Consider the following 16,979-nt stretch of genomic DNA (forward strand, 5'->3'; position numbering starts at 1 on the left):
AGTATTTAAAGTAGACTTGTTTGATTAAGTGGACAATCCACTCCTTAATGTATTTTTTTTTCTTTTTCTTTCTAAAAAATATCAAATGCAGGCCAGGCACAGTGGCTCATGCCTGTAATCCCAGCACTTTGGGAGACCGAGTGTGGTGGATCACCTGACTTCAGGAATTCGAGACCAGCCTGACCAATATGGTGAAACCCCATCTGCACTAAAAATACAAAAATTAGCTGGGCATGGTGGTGGGTGCCTGTAATCCCAGCTACTTGGGAGGCTGAGGCAGGAGAATCAGTTGAATTGGGGAGGCGGAGGTTGCAATGAGCCAAGATTGTGCCACTGCACTCCAGCCTGGGAGACAGAGCGAGACTCTGTCTCAAAAAAAAAAAAAAATTTATATATATATATATATATATATATATAATGCTCTATGAATTTGTGTGTCATCCTTGACCAGGGACAATGCTAATCTCCGTATCATTCCAATTTTAGTATATGTGTTGCCACAGTAAGCACTTAATATATTATATATATTATTTTGACATGTGGATCCAGCTGTTTTGTTTTTACATTTTTCATTTTGAAGTAATTTCAAACTTACAGGAAAGTTGCAGGAAAGTAAAAAGACCTCTTATATAGTTTTCATTCAGATTCCCCAATTATTTACATTTGCTTTATAATCTCTTTAAATATATATTTATATATAATATATGTAATTAATATTTCTATATATTATATATAATATTTATATATACATAATGCATTCTCCTCTTCCTTCTGATTAGTTGATTCTAATTTTCTTTGAATAAATTAAACTTTCTGTAATATGTTTTTTAAAACGATTCTTTTTAGGTAAATATATTAGTATTTTTTCTGAATTAATGGAAAGTTGCAGGGATGATGCTCGCTGCCCCTAAATATTTCAGTGTGTATTTTCTACAAGATAAGGGTACTCTCATACATAGTCACAGTACTGCCATCAGAATCAGGAAATTAACATTTATACAATACCATCTAATCCACAGATCCCATTCGAATTTCACCAGTGGTTCAATAATGTTCTTTATAGCAATCAATTAGTCAATAAATAAAATATATTTTTTAATCTGGTCCAGAATCCATCCAGGATCATGTGTCACATTTAACTGTTTTAGTTTTCTTCAATCTGGAACTAGTTCCTCAGTTATTCCTTGTCTTCCATGACGTAGACATTTTTAGAGCACAGTTATTTTGTATAATGTCTCTCGGTTTATATTCGTCTGATATTCCTTATGAGTAGATTCAGTAATGTATTTTTGGCAAGAATATCACAGAACTGAGATTGTGTTTTTGTCAATGTATCATATCAGGAGACACTTTGAACTGTCCCATTACTATTGATCTTAATTTTAATTGCTGGTTAAGTGGCATCTACCAGATTTTCCTACTAAAAAGTTTTTATTTTCCCTTTGTAATAAACAAGCATTTTGAGAGAAAATATATTGAGACTATGTAAATATCCTGTTCCAATGGCAATTTTCTAGTATTATATTTTTGTACATTTATTAGTCAGCATCCTACTGTACAGAAGAATTTTTCTTGCCTATCTATCATCTATCTACCTATCTATCTATCTATCATCTATCTATCTATCTATCATCTATCTATCAAAACATAGTCCTATGAATTGCTATTTTGTAAAATTGGTGCAGAAATAATGTTTTAGCAACTTTCTGGATATCTTTTAATCTAGTCAAGTTGACACCTAAAATAAACCACCACAGACAATATATCCAACTGCCTAAAGAACAGTGTAATAGTATAAAAATGTTTATGGAATGTTTTCTATTTTGCAAGCATTTTCTCCCTAATACTTCACATGTATTATCTCATTTCATTCCTCCCAACAGCTCTTTGAGATAATTACTATTACTTTCTTGCTTTACAGTTCAGGATATTGAGGCAGAGAAGTTAAGCAACTTGCCCATGGTCACACAGTTGGTCTCATTGGCACCTTGATAACAGAGACTAGGCCTTTGACTACTACACTCTGCTGACAACTCGAGATACCCCAGACTTAATCATCTTCCCCTACAAGCCAGCACCCCTTCCAGTCTTCCAGATCTCAGGGAGAGTGATGCTAGTAACCATCTAGTTATTCAAGTTGAAACCTAGTTATCATACTTGATTCCTTTCTAGCCTTTAATGAGAACTTGTACTTCTCCCAGCATTGTACTTCCTATTTGCATTGTAATTGTTAATTTTCTTGTATCCTTCTTTAAATCCTTGACAAAAGTGGTGGTGTGATGTTCATAGTTGTATCCAAGGTACCTAATATCCAGATGTTAGTACCTAGCACACGACCTGGCACACATTCAGTACCTATTTGTTGAATCAACGAATGAATGAATGAATTGGTAGAATTAAGCCTTTTATAAGTGAGCAGTTAGAATAGAAAAATGAAGTGACTTACTCAAAGTTATACAATCAGGAGTGGCATATTTACTATAAAGCAAATGAGGCTTAAGTTTCAGGGCCCATCACATAGATGGCCCCTCCCAAAATCCTAGGATGGGCCTTTGGAATGTGTTCATTTTGTCTTGTTTTTGCAAAATTTGCAAATGGTTAAGGCCATTGTCTCTTTCCATTTAGACTTCTTCATCACACTCCTCCTTCTTGTTGAATGGCATCTGAGTGGCTGCAGGAATTTTGGGGATCAGGCTAAGGGGAATTTGAAATGGGGATACATTTAGCTAAAGTTTAGTGGAATATATCTGTGTTATTTGTGGTCACCTAGGGGTATAATTATGTTATTGTTACCTGCCAAGGATAGGAATGGCTGGCAGAAATTCTCTACCACTCACTGTGCCATTTCACCTGGCACATGTCATGGAATTGCTGGCCTAGAGCTTATATCCTGATATGAATGTGTCCCTTGGTGCTCATCATTGGAAGTATGTGAGTAATGGAGGAGAAACAAAGTTGAAATGTACAGAACCAGAAGCTGATCTATGGAGAATTCTTCTCAATATTGCAGGTTATATATGAAAGATACTTGATAATGTTCTTCTTATTTTCATAAAAAATTACGTGATATTAGTAATAAAGAACTTTGATGTTGGCCGGGCGCGGTGGCTCACGCTTGTAATCCTAGCACTTTGGGAGGCCGAGGCGGGTGGATCACGAGGTCAGGAGATCGAGACCACGGTGAAACCCCGTCTCTAATAAAAAATACAAAAAATTAGCCGGGTGTGGTGGCAGGCGCCTGTAGTCCCACCAGCTACTTGGAGAGGCTGAGGCAGGAGAATGGCGTGAACCCAGGAGGCGGAGCTTGCAGTGAGCCGAGATCACGCCACTGCACTCCAGCCTGGGTGACAGAGCGAGACTCCATCTCAAAAAAAAAAAAAAAAAGAACTTTGATGTTGAAAATACTTTTCTAAACTGTCAATAATAATAAAAATTTGATTAATGATGCTAGAGGAAAGATTGAGTTATCTTTCTATTTTCTCTATGGAGATATCTATTGTAAAATTATTGTTATAGGAAGAGATAATCTAAGAATATGCAGCTTAAAAAGAAAGAAAAATGAGCCCAGCACGGTGGCACACACCTGTAAACCCAGCACTTTGGGAGGCCAAGGCGAGCAGATCACTTGAGGCCAGGAGTACAAGACCAGCCTGGCCAACATGGTAAACATGGTAAAGCCCTGTCTCTTCAAAAAAATACAAAAATTAGCTGGGTACAGTGGTGCATGCCTGTAGTCCCAGCTACTTGGGAGGCTGAGGCAGGAGAACTGCTTGAGCCCAGGAGGCGGAGGTTGCAGTGAGCCGAGATCACACCACTGCACTCTAGCCTGGGTTACAAGGGTAAAACTGTCTCAAAAAAACAAAAAGAAAAAGAAAAATGTAGATATGTGTGAAGCAGTTAATTAATATAAATATTATTTCATTTAAATGGATTTTCTAATGTTTGTGGTATTTCAGCTTTTGAAAATATGTACTCTGTTGTATTTTCTAAATTCTAGGTAAATATTCATTTTGTTACTGAATTCTGTTTTTACATTTTTGGCATCATTTTTCTTAGTGACAGCCCCACAAATTGTATATGATTTTTGGGAGGTGGGCTGGTCAATTACAAAAAACAACAAATTTAAAGGTTAAAACTGCTGGAATTTTAGGCAGAATAAAAAGTCCAGGAAACCTGGATCCAGTATGACAAGGCATGAGTTAAGTGCTCTATAAATGTTTGTTGAGTGAGTGAATGAATTAGTGAGTAAAGAAAGCATCTTTTTAAATTTTATAAAATTTATATGATATATATATATATATTATTATTATTTTTTTAAAAGACAGAGTCTCGCTCTGTTGCCCAGGCTGGAGTGCAGTTGCTCAATCTCGGCTCACTGCAACCTCTGGTCTCAAGCAATCCTCCTGTCTCGGCCACCCGAGTAGCTGGGATTACAGGCACGTGCCGCCAAACCCAGCTAATTTTTGTATTTTTAGTACAGATGGGGTTTTGCCATATTGTGCAGGCTGGTCTTGAATGCTTGGCCTCAAAAGATCCATCTGCCTTTGCCTCCCAAAGTGCTGGGATTGCAGGCGTGAGCCACCACGCCTGGCAAGAAAGCACCTTTTTACACAGGCTTCTTGGGCATGGAAGGCACTCGGGGAAATACCAGTTGGTTTGCAGTTGGGTCAGGGTGGTGGCAAGTAGGGGAAAAGAGGTTCCACCTGAGGTCTCTGATGAGTAGGGACGTGTGCTGAAGTAGAAGTTATCACCTCTTCTCCACCTTGTGAAGAGGCTGAGGATATGCCAGTTGGAGTTAGGTGGAAAGTGGTCAGTGGTTTGCAAGGGCATGACAGGGAGGTAATCTATATTCTGGACTCATTCCCTCATCCTGGATATTTTTTCTACCTTTGGTAATGAGGTTTTTAGCAACAAAATGTGGGGCTGGCACATACCTCCCTTGTTAATAGATGTATTACCATATGACTCTTTCCAAATAGTAAATCACATTAAAAGGACGTGCATTTCTAGTTACTTGTAGTCGCAGCAGAGAAAAATAAAAGCCAAAAGTTTGTGTTACTCTAAGATCACAGAATCATGAAAAAAGATAGTGATAATTTGGAAAATGGAAATCATAAATCATTGTTTTTTTTTTCTTTGTAATTAAATCACGCTTCTTTTTCTTTTCTTTTCTTTTCTTTTTTTTTTTTTTTGAGATGGAGTCTTGCTCTGTCGCCCAGGCTGGAGTGCAGTGATGCAATGTCAACGCACTGCAACCTCTGCCTCCCAGGTTCAAGCAATTATCCTGCCTCAGCCTCTCGAATAGCTGGGATTACAGGCACGCGCCACCACGCCTGGCTAATTTTGTATTTTTTTTACTAGAGACGGGGTTTCTCCATGTTGGTCAGGCTGGTCTTAAACTCCTGACCTCAGGTGATCCACCCGCTTCGGCCTCCCAAAATGCTGGGATTACAGGCATGAGCCACCGTGCCTGGCCCCAAAAGCCACCATGCCCGGCCCTAAACCACACTTCTTATAATATTGAGAACAAATCATAATTTGATTTGGGCTTTGATCTGTTCAAAGACAGTCATGTTTGCTTCTACTTTTTCAGGTGGATTGTTTAAAGTCCTCAAGGGGAAAACAAACAAAAAAATAGGCAAAAATCTTGCATCTTTCTTTTCAATCATTTTGTTTATTTTTCAAAGATTGATAAATGTGAAATGTAACAGTACTCCACAAACAGCCCCCCGATACGCTGAAAGAAAAGAGAATGTTGTTTTCCATGGTAGGTAAAGTAGAAGGCTTTACAGTGTATGTTTCACTAACTTATTATGATTTTTGAATAAAATGAATCCACGTAATCATCACATTGTATTTTCCAATTTAATACTGAGTTATCAGTCACTGGGCATTTTTTAAATGGCAAAAATGCTTTATTGGAATAATTGGAATAAATATAATGAACACAGATATCTCCCTTTTACATTCAAAATATAAGTAAAAGGATGATATAAAATATTCAGGACAATTTTGATAACAAGAAAACCACCCATAATCTCCACAACCTATTAATAATATTTTAAATTTTGGTTAGTATCATTGAAGACTACTTATGCATATGCTTATTTTTCCACATGATTGCAACCATTAGGTAAATAATATCTATTTATTTATTTTATTTATTTTTATTTTTTTTGAGACGGAGTCTCACTCTGTCGCCCAGGCTGGAGTGCAGTGGCACGATCTAGGCTCACTGCAAGCTACGCCTCCCGGGTTCACGCCATTCTCCTGCCTCAGCCTCCTGAGTAGCTGGGACTACAGGCACCTGCTACCACGCCCGGCTAATTATTTGTATGTTAGTAGAGACGGGGTTTCACTGTGTTAGACAGGATGGTCTCGATCTCCTGACCTCGTGATCCACCCGCCTCGGCCTCCCAAAGTGTTGGGATTACAGGCGTGAGCACCACGCCCGGCCCGGTAAATAATATTTTATAGTCTGAATTTTTCTGTTGCATTCTGTCTTAAACATATGCGCTCCCATGTTTCTGCACAATCTTCAAAATGATCTTGTTAATGGCTGGATAACATCACAGTGAGCAGATGTGTGCTCCTTTATTAAGCCATTCTCCTGTGGTGGTGTGTGGTAGGTAATACAAGCTACCATGATGGTATGTCCCCTTCTGGAAGGTGGAGGAGAGGAGGGTGGGAAGGAAAGAATGGAACATACTGAGAAAAATATTATTACTTTAAGACTTGAATAGATTTCCCCCTGTTATAAAAGTAGTACATAGTAATTATGGGAAAACCAGGAAATCCCAGGGTATACAAATTTTAAAAATTTAAAAAACCAACTATAATGTGTTTACTTGGTGGTCATTCTAACCCCAACAGTAAGTATAGCTGAATCTTGATGATTTCAAGAGCTAATAAACTTTTGGATCATCATTTAATACTGTTTCTCCAGATTTTTCCACATCTCAGCAAGTTTACATGCTGCAGGAGGGGGAAACAAAAATTATCTTTTCACTTTTTAGACATATTTCATTTGGACTCTAAACAGTGTCACCAGTCTTATCTTTGGTGTTTGGAATGGGGTTTGAATATTTCCCAAAATTAAGCCATCCCAAAAGCATGAATAATTGCTAGCTATTGAGATAAATTAAAAACAAAACAAAACAAAGAACAAAACAAACAAACAAAAAACAGAAAGCTGTAACAATTATTGGGGAGTAGAGTGGTTAATTCCAAAAGAAAAACCTTTTTAAAGGTTAAAATTACTGCAAGTATATATGGAATACGAGTGCAGCTTCGCAAGGGGACTCTGTTCAAGAGGACAGCTCTGTTTTAGATGGGTGGGTTGTGGTATATTTGCTAAATAGCTGCAGTTAGTTCCTTATGAGCAAAACTCATCCTTCAGCTTTTCAATGAAAGTACCCTTTTAAGGGTGGGTAGATAATTTTAGGAACTGTTGGCATTTTGGGTGGAGCAATTATTCATTGTGTCGGGCTATCCTGCTCATTGAATGGTGTGATGGTTAATGTTGAGTGTCAGCTTGATCCGATTGAAGGATGCAAAGTATTGTTTCTGGGTGTGTCTGTTAGGGTGCTGCCAAGGAGATTAACATTTGAGTCAGTGGACTGGGAGAGGCAAACCCACCCTCAATCTGGGTGGACACAATCCCCTCCCCTGCCAGCGCGGCTAGAAAAAGCAGACAGTAGAAGGTGGAATGAGCAGACTTACAAGTCCTCTGGCCTTCCTTCACCTTTCTCTTGTGGTGCTGGATGCTTTCTGCTCTCGAACATCGCACTCCATATTCTTCAGCTTTTGGACTCTTGGACTTACACCAGTGGTTTGCCAGGGGCTCTCGGGCCTTCAGCCACAGACTGAAGGCTTCACTTCCCTACTTTTGAGATTTTGGGACTCAGACTAGCTTCCTTGCTTCTCAGCTTGCAGACGGTCTATTGTGGCACCTCATCTTGTGATTGTGTGAGTCAGTACTCCTTAATAAACTCCTTTTCATATATACATCTATCCTGTTAGTTCTGTGCCTTTAGAGAACCCTGACTAATACACATGGCATTTAGCACTGGCCCTGCCCACTAAGTGTCCCTCCTTCTGACAAAAAAAAAAATGCCTTATGTCCATTTCTACAAGGCCCTTGGGGTTAAAGTGGGATCAACTTTGGTTAAGGATCACAGATTTGGTTTCTAAAGTACTAGCCTCTACTTTGAGAAATGGGCTCAGGAATCATGATCACTATGGTAGGAATCTGAAAATATATATTTTTTTCAATTAAAAACTTTTTTTAGAGATGAGGGTCCTGCTATATTATCCCTGCTGGCCTCAAACTCCTGGGCTCAAGTGATCCTCCCAACAGCTTCCTGAGTTGTTGGAATTTCAGGCATGAGCCACTGGGCCCAGCTGAAAATCTTTTTAGTAAGCTCTTCCAGTGATGCTAATATAGCCAGTCCTCAGAGAGGCTTTGAGGATTCAGAGGCTTACAGCAATAAATGACTCCCTGCTCCCTCCCCCAAACCTCATTCATCCACCCTCTCCCCTCCTTCTCTATAATGCTCTAAAACCTCATCTTTGCTTCACAAAAAAAAAAAAAAAAAAAAAAATTTCCCCAGCTCCTGGAGAAAGGGGAAAGATTGTTTTGTTATATGCCCATCAGGGAGGGAACACTGAACATTCAACTTGGCTTCAAAACTTGCCAGTATAACACAGTGTTTATATTTCCACTTTCACAGATGAGAAAACTGAGGCTCAGAGAGGGCTGCAAATACTAATGGCCAGCTACTATGTACTACGTGTCTGCATGTGCTTGATTCCTGACAGCAGTTTTGTGAGATATGTACTCCTAATGTGTCCGTTTTACAGATGAGAAAACTGAGACTCGAAGAGTCTTGCAGAAAGTTGTGCAGCCTATAAGAGCAGCTGGTGGAGCTAGAATTCAAGTCTGGGCCTTCTCATCTCAGATCCTAAATTTGTTTCTGGGGCCCAGCACTGCCTCTGTGTCAGGGGGATACAGACCCTACCTGCTTTCTAAATGACCCCTTCAGGAAGTCGGAGGCTGAGCTGAAAAATCAGGGCCAGGCAGGATTGGGATATTTGAATAGCAGTAATAAAAATTGGGTAGGAAATGAAGACAACTGGCTGCTAGTTTCATTAAACATGCTCCCAGAACACAGGCTAAACTGAGATAGTTAATCAAAGACAACTGTAAATCTCAGACTGTCTTTTCACAGCATTCAGAGATCCAAAGAAACAGCATGAAAATTATGGGAGCTATAATTCTAAATTGTTTGAGGCAAGAGAACATAGGGTGGACTATTTTGAATACAAGCTCTGTAATTGAACCTCTTGCCTTATTATTCTTTAAGCCAGGGATTCTTAACTTGAGATCCATCCACTTCCAAAGGATCCACGGATAAAATTTAGGGGTTCTTGAAAAGCGTAGGCAAGAGACCACAATAATATTAGCAGTGCCTGGGACTTTGACACCAGTGAAAACCACGGATATTTTCATATCATATTAAGGGTGTTAAAGACACCTAAATATTATTTTGCTCATCACTACTTAGAAACTATGGTTGTTATTACACCTGCTTTTAGGTCTTTAATTATCATTATTTTTTGTTTTTTTATTTTTATTTTTTGAGACGGAGTCTCACTCTGTCACCCAGGCTGGAGTGCAGTGGTGTGATCTTGGCTCACTGCAACCTCTGCCTCCCGGGTTCAAGTAATTCTCCTGCCTTAGCCTCCTGAGTACCTGGGATTATAGGTGCGTGCCACCATGCTCGGCTAATTTTTGTATTTTTAGTAGAGATGGGGTTTCACCATGTTGGTCAGGTTGGTCTCGAACTCCTGACCTCATGGTCCACCCGCCTCGGCCTCCCAAAGTGCTGGGATTACAAGCATGAGCCACAATGCCCCGCCATAATTATCATTATTATTTAGTGTGTTACAAAAGAAGCACACATATTACTATATCATAAAGCTGATTTTTAAAATAATTTTGATAAACTATTCCATGTAATCAGTTTCCTTCAAAATTCTATGTATGTTACTGTATTGATTTATAAAGATTATTCTGAGAAGAGGTCTGCTATAGTCTGAATGTTTGTATCCTCCCCAAATTCATATTGAAATCTAATGCCCAATGCACTAGCATTAACAGGTGAGGTTTTTAGGAGGTGTTCAGGTCGTGAGGGCAGAGCCCTCATCAATGGGATTAGTGGCCTTATAAAAGAGGCTCCAGAGAGCTTGTTTGCCCCTTCTGCCATGTGAGGACACAGCTAGAAGACCATCTATGAAGCAGAGTGAACCCTCACCAGGCACCAAATCTGCTGGTGCCTTCCTTGTTCTTGACTTCTTAGCCTCCAGAACTGTAAGCAATAAATTTCTGTTGTTTATAAATTACCCGCCAGGGCATGGTGGCTCACGTCCATAATCCCAGCACCTTGGGAGGCTAAGATGGGAGTATCACTTGAGCCTAGCAGTTAAAGACCAGCCTAGGCAACACAGTGAGACCCCATCTATAGAAAAAGAAAATTACAAAATTAACCAGGTGTGGTGGCATGTACCTGTGGTCCCAGCTACTCAGGGGGAGGCTGAGATGGGAAGATCATTTGAGCCAGGGGGGTCGAGGTTACAGTGAGCCGTGATCGCACCAGTGCACCACTCCAGCCTGGGTGACAGAGCAAGACCTTGTCTCAAGAAAAAAAAATGTTACCCAATCTAAGATATTTTGTTATAGCAGCACCAGTGGACTAAAACAGGGTCAATGTACTTCACCAGAAGGCCAAAGGGGCTATGGCAAAAAAATCACAACAAAACAAATAAATGGGAATTCAATTGACCTAATGAAAAGAATATCTTATCTATACATATTTCTTTTAGCTCATGGATGCCCTCATTTCTTCTCCTTGGCTCAGGTTAGATCCCTGGAGATAAGAAGTGATGGCAGGGGCTGAGCAAAGGAGCAGATACAGTTCTTAGGAGGACAAGGACTTAGTTCTTATTTGCAGCACTCACTCACTCACTCACCAATGACTGAGCAGCTCAAGGATACAGTCTGCTGCTAAATCAGGTACTTCAGGGTAGAGAGAAAAAATTGAGGGCCTGGGACCTGGTACTCTAAAAACTTACAAGTTAACCCAGAGAAAGAACACTACATTTCTGCATAGTATTATCTCAGTAGGGTAGAGAGGTAGAAGGGCAGTGTGGAATGATCATGGACATTAGGGGTCAAATTGTCCTGAATCTCAGCAAATCCACTGTCTAGCTGTAGAAGTTTGGGCAAGCTTTGCTCAGCCTCAGTGTCTGCATCTGTAAAATGAGGCTGACATCACCTAAATTAGATGATTTTCATGAGGATTAAGAAAGACGATGTTGCTAACATGCCTGCCACATAGTAGGTACTCAATGAAAGATCCCAATTATTATTATATACAGAGTCTATGAATGCTCAGATAACCTCAAGACAAACTTGATGATGGTTAATACATAAGTGTGAAGACTGACATGTTCAGTCTTTCAATAAGTGATAGCTTTCTTTTTCAAAGTTTGGGCTGGCTGCTCCATCGGGAGGTTGACAATATGAGTTTTTTATTTCTTTGTTTTGTTTTGTGAACCTCTGAATATGCCTTTTCTTTTTAGCTGTTTCTACATTTCTACTTTCTGGAATACATTGAGTTACAGGTGGCCCGAAGAAAAAAGTATTGTCTAACATTCTTTAGGTCATTAGTAATGGCCACCTAAAACAATTTAACTGTGAATCTTACAACTTTTTTCCCTCCCTAATTATATTTGGAGAAGAAGGCATACAACTCTTGTGTATTTGAATGCTGTAAACACCATTAACTTCTGCAGCTTAGGTAAATGCATTCTGCAGCAAATGGTCTCGGAGCAGTCATGATGACATTTGTTGTTTACTCTTCATGAGGCACCAGCCTAAGAATTTTTAGAACTTCTGATCATTCCCCAGTTACGTGTCTATCTGAAATTACCTGACTTTCATCCCATCAAAGGATATACAGAAGGTGTACTCACATCTGACAGGGATGTGTTTAGCAGCAGATGCTAGGTGGTAGTCAAAGACGTTGGAATGGGGACCCTTTGATCCTGTTCCAAAAGAGGACTCAAGGAAAAGTCCCAATTGTTAATAGGAACAGAGTATATGAGTGCTCCTGAGCCCCCTGAGTCTATGTTTTCATTTAAGGATTTAAGCCTCTGGAGATTGATATGGTAATATCCTGAAAAGAGAAGATAGGGAAGTTCTGCTCCCATAAGATATAGGCTCTTCAGAGTCAGTGTCAAAAGAAGGGTTATGGAAAAACAATTTGTCCCTCCAGCACAGTGGAACGAAGATGAAATTGTACCTGAATATTAGGTCAATGGTCAACTTCTCAAAGGAGAAATGGGGCTTGCTGTAAGTGGTGACGAAAGCAGATGGAGTGAACTTCCAAGAAGAGGACCTCAAAAAGGCTAAAATGCTGTTTCCCAATGAATGAAATGAAAACATGAAAAATTACATTCCTAAGGAAACTACCAAAAACATGGAAAGACCCTAGACTGGAAAACATGGAATAACCTCTTATCTTGTTCTTATCTTGACTTTATTTGCTGTCTGCTTAGAGTAAAATGAGAATGATGGAGATGGAGAGAAGGGGATACATAGACATCTCAAACAGTTACTGATAAAGAGAACAGTTATGTTAATCGGTGGGCAAGGAATATATTTACACATATATATGTGTGTGTGTGTGTGTGTGTGTGTGTGTATATATGTATATGTTTTTTTTTGAGATGGAGTCTTGCTCTGTCACCCAGGCTAGAGTGCAATGGCGTGATCTTGGCTCACTGCAACCTCTGCCTCCCAGGTTCAAGCGATTCTCCTGTCTCAGCCTCCCCAAGTAGCTGGAACTACAGGCATGTGCCACCATGCCCAGCTAATTTTTTTGTATTTTTAGTAGAGATGGGGCTTCACCATGTTAGTCAAGCTGGCCTCGAACTCCTGATCTCAAATGATCCACCCACCTCAGCCTCCCAAAGTGTGGGATTACAGGCATGAGCCACTGCGCCCAGCCACATGTGTATACATATATGTGTGTATATATATATGACAAGATACATCACCTTGATAGGCAGCCTTAAGTAGTACAACTTCTAATCTTTCCAACAATAAGTTTTAGCAGCTTCTAATCTTGTCTCCAATAGAGGAGTCATGGCAAACCACAATCTGATTGTGAGGAAGGAATATACTGTGGCTCAAAAAATGTGCTGAGCAAAATCAGACAAGTCTATCATTGTGTGAGCAAGCAGGGGAGATCTGATGCTTATTTTATTTAGCACTGGAAAGATCTTTACTTTAGAGTAATAGCTTACTCTTATATAATGCTCTTTAGTTCAGAAAGCCCCTTTATTTCTGTTATCTGATTTAGTCTGGACTGTATCCCAGTAAGGACAATTATTATCTGAATTGATAATAATTCAGATGAGGAAACTGAAGCTCAGAAATTTTAAATAGCTTGCCAAAGTTCCCATGGGTAGGAAGAGACAGCTGGCACTAGAACCCAGGCCTTCAAATTCCCAGACCAAGCCCGATATGTCACATAATGCCTCACCATACAGGTTCTAGGATCAACATGAACAACATGGAGAGAGGCCAATGGACTAGGCACCAGGATGAAAATAAAGCAAAAAAATATGGCTAGGGGCATGAGGACTATTAAGCCAAGAGAAGAAAAACACAGGGAGTTAACTCTTTAGTGGCTTTAGTAATGAAAAGTGAATGTTAAGAGAGTCTACTTCATTTTGAGTAATGATGCACTCAAAGGCTATGGACTGGAATTGAAAAAAAGAAAACAAAACACACAACCACGTTTGGTATTCATAAAGTAGTTCTGGACAGGGAGGAGTGTTCAACACTGAGGAAGGTACCAAAAGGACTTGTGGAAACGTCTTTAGAAGCTTTCAAGACCAGCAGGATGTGTAGTTCATGAAAACATGCATCCCATAGGGAGAAAGGCGCTCATTGAAGTTTTCAGCATCTGTCAAACAACTGGGCCATCTGGGAAACATGTCTCTTGTCCCACTAGAATTTTCCTTCTCTCTCCAATTCTGTGATTTTAGTAAAGAGGCTGAGGTGGCAATGTGCTGCTGTAGTTCCCAGCTCAACACTAGAGTCCAGGGTGAGAGTGGGACTTTGGGGCTGACAAGAAGCCCTTAGTGGAGGTAAAAAGGTAATTCCAGGCAGTGTTTGGCCTGGAAAGGGGGGATATTGACACCTTCTATATTCTCCCCTTACACTTCGCTAGAGGGAGAAATTGGCTGGGAAAGGCTGGCCCCTCAGGGTTTTGTTTTTTTTGTTTGTTTTGTTTTTTGTTTTTTTTTTCTGTATACCTGCCAAGAGAGAAATCACCTGAAAGTGAAAGGAAGCATCTCACAGCCTGTGAAATTCTGTGATTCCTGGGGCCAGGTGGAACATTCTTTCCGCTAGTCTCATTATGTAAATCTTCACCTGTGAAGTGGGCGCATACATTCTTCTTGTGCAGAGGCACCTGCAGCTTTAATTAGTTTCTCAAATTTGATTGGGTTTGAGAATCAAAAGTTGTATTTTGAAAAGCACAATAAGGTTTGTATAACTAATCACTAAGGAGAAGCACATAAGAAGTGAGAAAAACAGTAATCCGGGAAACTACAAAATGGCAGAAAGCTGGGGAAATTCCCACACCTGCTCCCCACTTTTTTTTTTTTTTGAGAGAAGTCTTGCTCTTATCCCCCAAGTTTGAGTGCAATGGCTCGATCTTGGCTCACTGCAACCTCCGCCTCCCGGGTTCAAATGATTCTCCTGCCTCTGCCTCCCAAGTAGCAGGGATTAAGTCACCTGCCAACATGCCTGGATAATTTTTTTATATTTTAGTAGAGACGGGGGTTTCACCATGTTGGCCAGGCTGGTCTCGAACTCCTGACCTCAGGTGATCCGCCTGCCTCGGCCTCCCAAAGTGCTGGGATTACAGGTGTGAGCCATTGCGCCTGGCCACCTGCTCCCCCCTTTCTTACAGGACACACATAAGGCCCGAAACCCCTCTTAATCTCCATCCCTCTTCCCTGGCTCCCCACACTTCTCCAGCAGCATTAGCCTCTGTGACTTCAATTTTGTATGTTCTTATTCCAGTTTTTGTTTGTTGGCTTCAATATTTTTGCATGCACTTATTCATTTGTTTCTTAAAATGTTACTTTTAATTATAAAGCATTTCAAACATTCAAACTAAATGTAATATAGCAGACACCTATGCAGTCCCAAGATAAAACAGATGTTAACATTTTGCCATACTTGTTTCCGATCTCTTTTTGTAAAGAAACTGAATGATGCGGATATATTTCCCTTTGCTTTCCTTCCCCAGAGGTAACCACTAATCCAGAAATCAGCAAGTATCATTCTCATGTATATTTCCAATATATGCATGTGTCTCCACAAAACATAGAAGTCTGCCAACTTTTTCTGTAAAGGGCTAGATAGTAAATATTTTAGGCTTTGCAGGTCTCTGTTGAATATTCTGCTTTTAAAATTAGAAAAAATGTTATAACCCTTCAAAACTGTAAAAAGCATTCGTGGCTCTCTTGCCGTACAAAGACAGGCTGAGGCCTGGATTTGGCCATTGGGGGTTAGTTTTCCCACCTCTGGATGTTTTTCTAGCCCTGTGCGTTCTAATAATTTGCATACAAATAGAATCATGCTGTTCTTATTTTTTCACAATTTAAGTTTTTCATTCAGTATGTTTATGAGATGTACGTATGTTGATATATGTTGATCTATTTCATATATATATATATATATATATATTTTTTTTTTTTTTTTTTTGAGATGGAGTTTTGCTCTTGTTGCCCAGGCTGGAATGCAGTGGCGCAATCTTGGCTTACCGCAACCTCCACCTCCCAGGTTCAAGTGATTCTCCTGCCTCAGCCTCCTGAGTAGCTGGGATTACAGGTGTGTGCCACCACCCCCAGCTAATTTTTTTTTTTTTTGTATTTTTAGTAGATGGGGTTTCGTCATGTTGGCCAGGCTGGTCTCGAACTCCTGACCTCAGGTGATACACCCGCCTCGGCCTCCCAAAGTGCAGAGATTACAGGTGTGAGCTACCACACCTGGCCTATTTCATATATTTTAATAGGCTATATTGTAGTCCATTGTATGAATACACCACATGTTCCTTTTCCTTTCTTCTACTAAGAAACAGTTAAGGTTGTTTCCCACTTTTCATCATTGTAAAGAGTGCTGCAATTTTATTTTACTGACATAAAATTCAGTTTGGCATTCTGTGATCAGGATTGGCAGCACATGTTCAAGTCGACTTCTCAGAATGACTCCCATCATGGGAGGTGCACTACCTCTGCCACAGTCAAGGTGGTGGAAAGAAAGGAGGCTGCCACTGGAAGTACTGAGCTCATGAAGTCACTGCTGTAGCTGCAACATAGGAAACAGGAAATCTTGATCATGAGGCTTTTACCGCTGCTTCTGCTGTCTCTTAACACCTGTGAATTTGGTGACTGGGCATGAGGATGCTGACTGTTGCCACCACCACTCCAGTAGCTGCCTATAGTTACCAATAAGCAAGAGACTGGATACTGAAATGCGGTTCGTGGGGACAACTCACGTCTCCACAAGTGTGCTTGCAATAGCAGGCATATGGCTTCCACATCTCTTCTGCTTTCCAAATATCATGTGAGTGCATCAAATTGGCAGAACCCAGTTTGTATAGAGAACGCTAGTGGCAAAGGTGTCTGGAAAACACAATAATTTTTTTCTTTCTTTTCTTCTTATTTTTTGCTTTTCATCTTCTGCAGTACAGGAAAGTACATTAGAAGAATGTAGGAATGAGTGCTGGGCACTGGGCATCAATCAGCCTTGTCTACCCCCACACTTCTGGCTCGTTAACAGATTGTTTCATGTGTTTTAGTCTTATTCCCACAAGTAAATATTTAGCTCCCCA

At 40.1% G+C, this 16,979-nt stretch overlaps 1 long non-coding RNA gene and 1 other non-coding gene across 2 annotated transcripts in view; both read right to left on the minus strand.

Moving 5' to 3' along the window:
- Positions 1-315: 315 nt before the first annotated feature.
- LOC129462713 (uncharacterized) overlaps positions 316-16,979 on the minus strand; it is a 90,750-nt gene continuing 74,086 nt past the window's right edge. The window contains exon 3 of the long non-coding RNA XR_008650928.2: positions 316-365. This is a non-coding gene — a long non-coding RNA (uncharacterized lncRNA). The remainder of the gene's footprint in view (positions 366-16,979) is intronic.
- On the minus strand, positions 407-510 carry LOC129463280 (U6 spliceosomal RNA). The gene has a single exon (XR_008651084.1). It is a non-coding gene; the product is annotated as a U6 spliceosomal RNA (small nuclear RNA).

The sequence above is a fragment of the Symphalangus syndactylus genome, chromosome 14, assembly GCF_028878055.3.
Source record: "Symphalangus syndactylus isolate Jambi chromosome 14, NHGRI_mSymSyn1-v2.1_pri, whole genome shotgun sequence".
NCBI lineage: Eukaryota > Metazoa > Chordata > Mammalia > Primates > Hylobatidae > Symphalangus > Symphalangus syndactylus.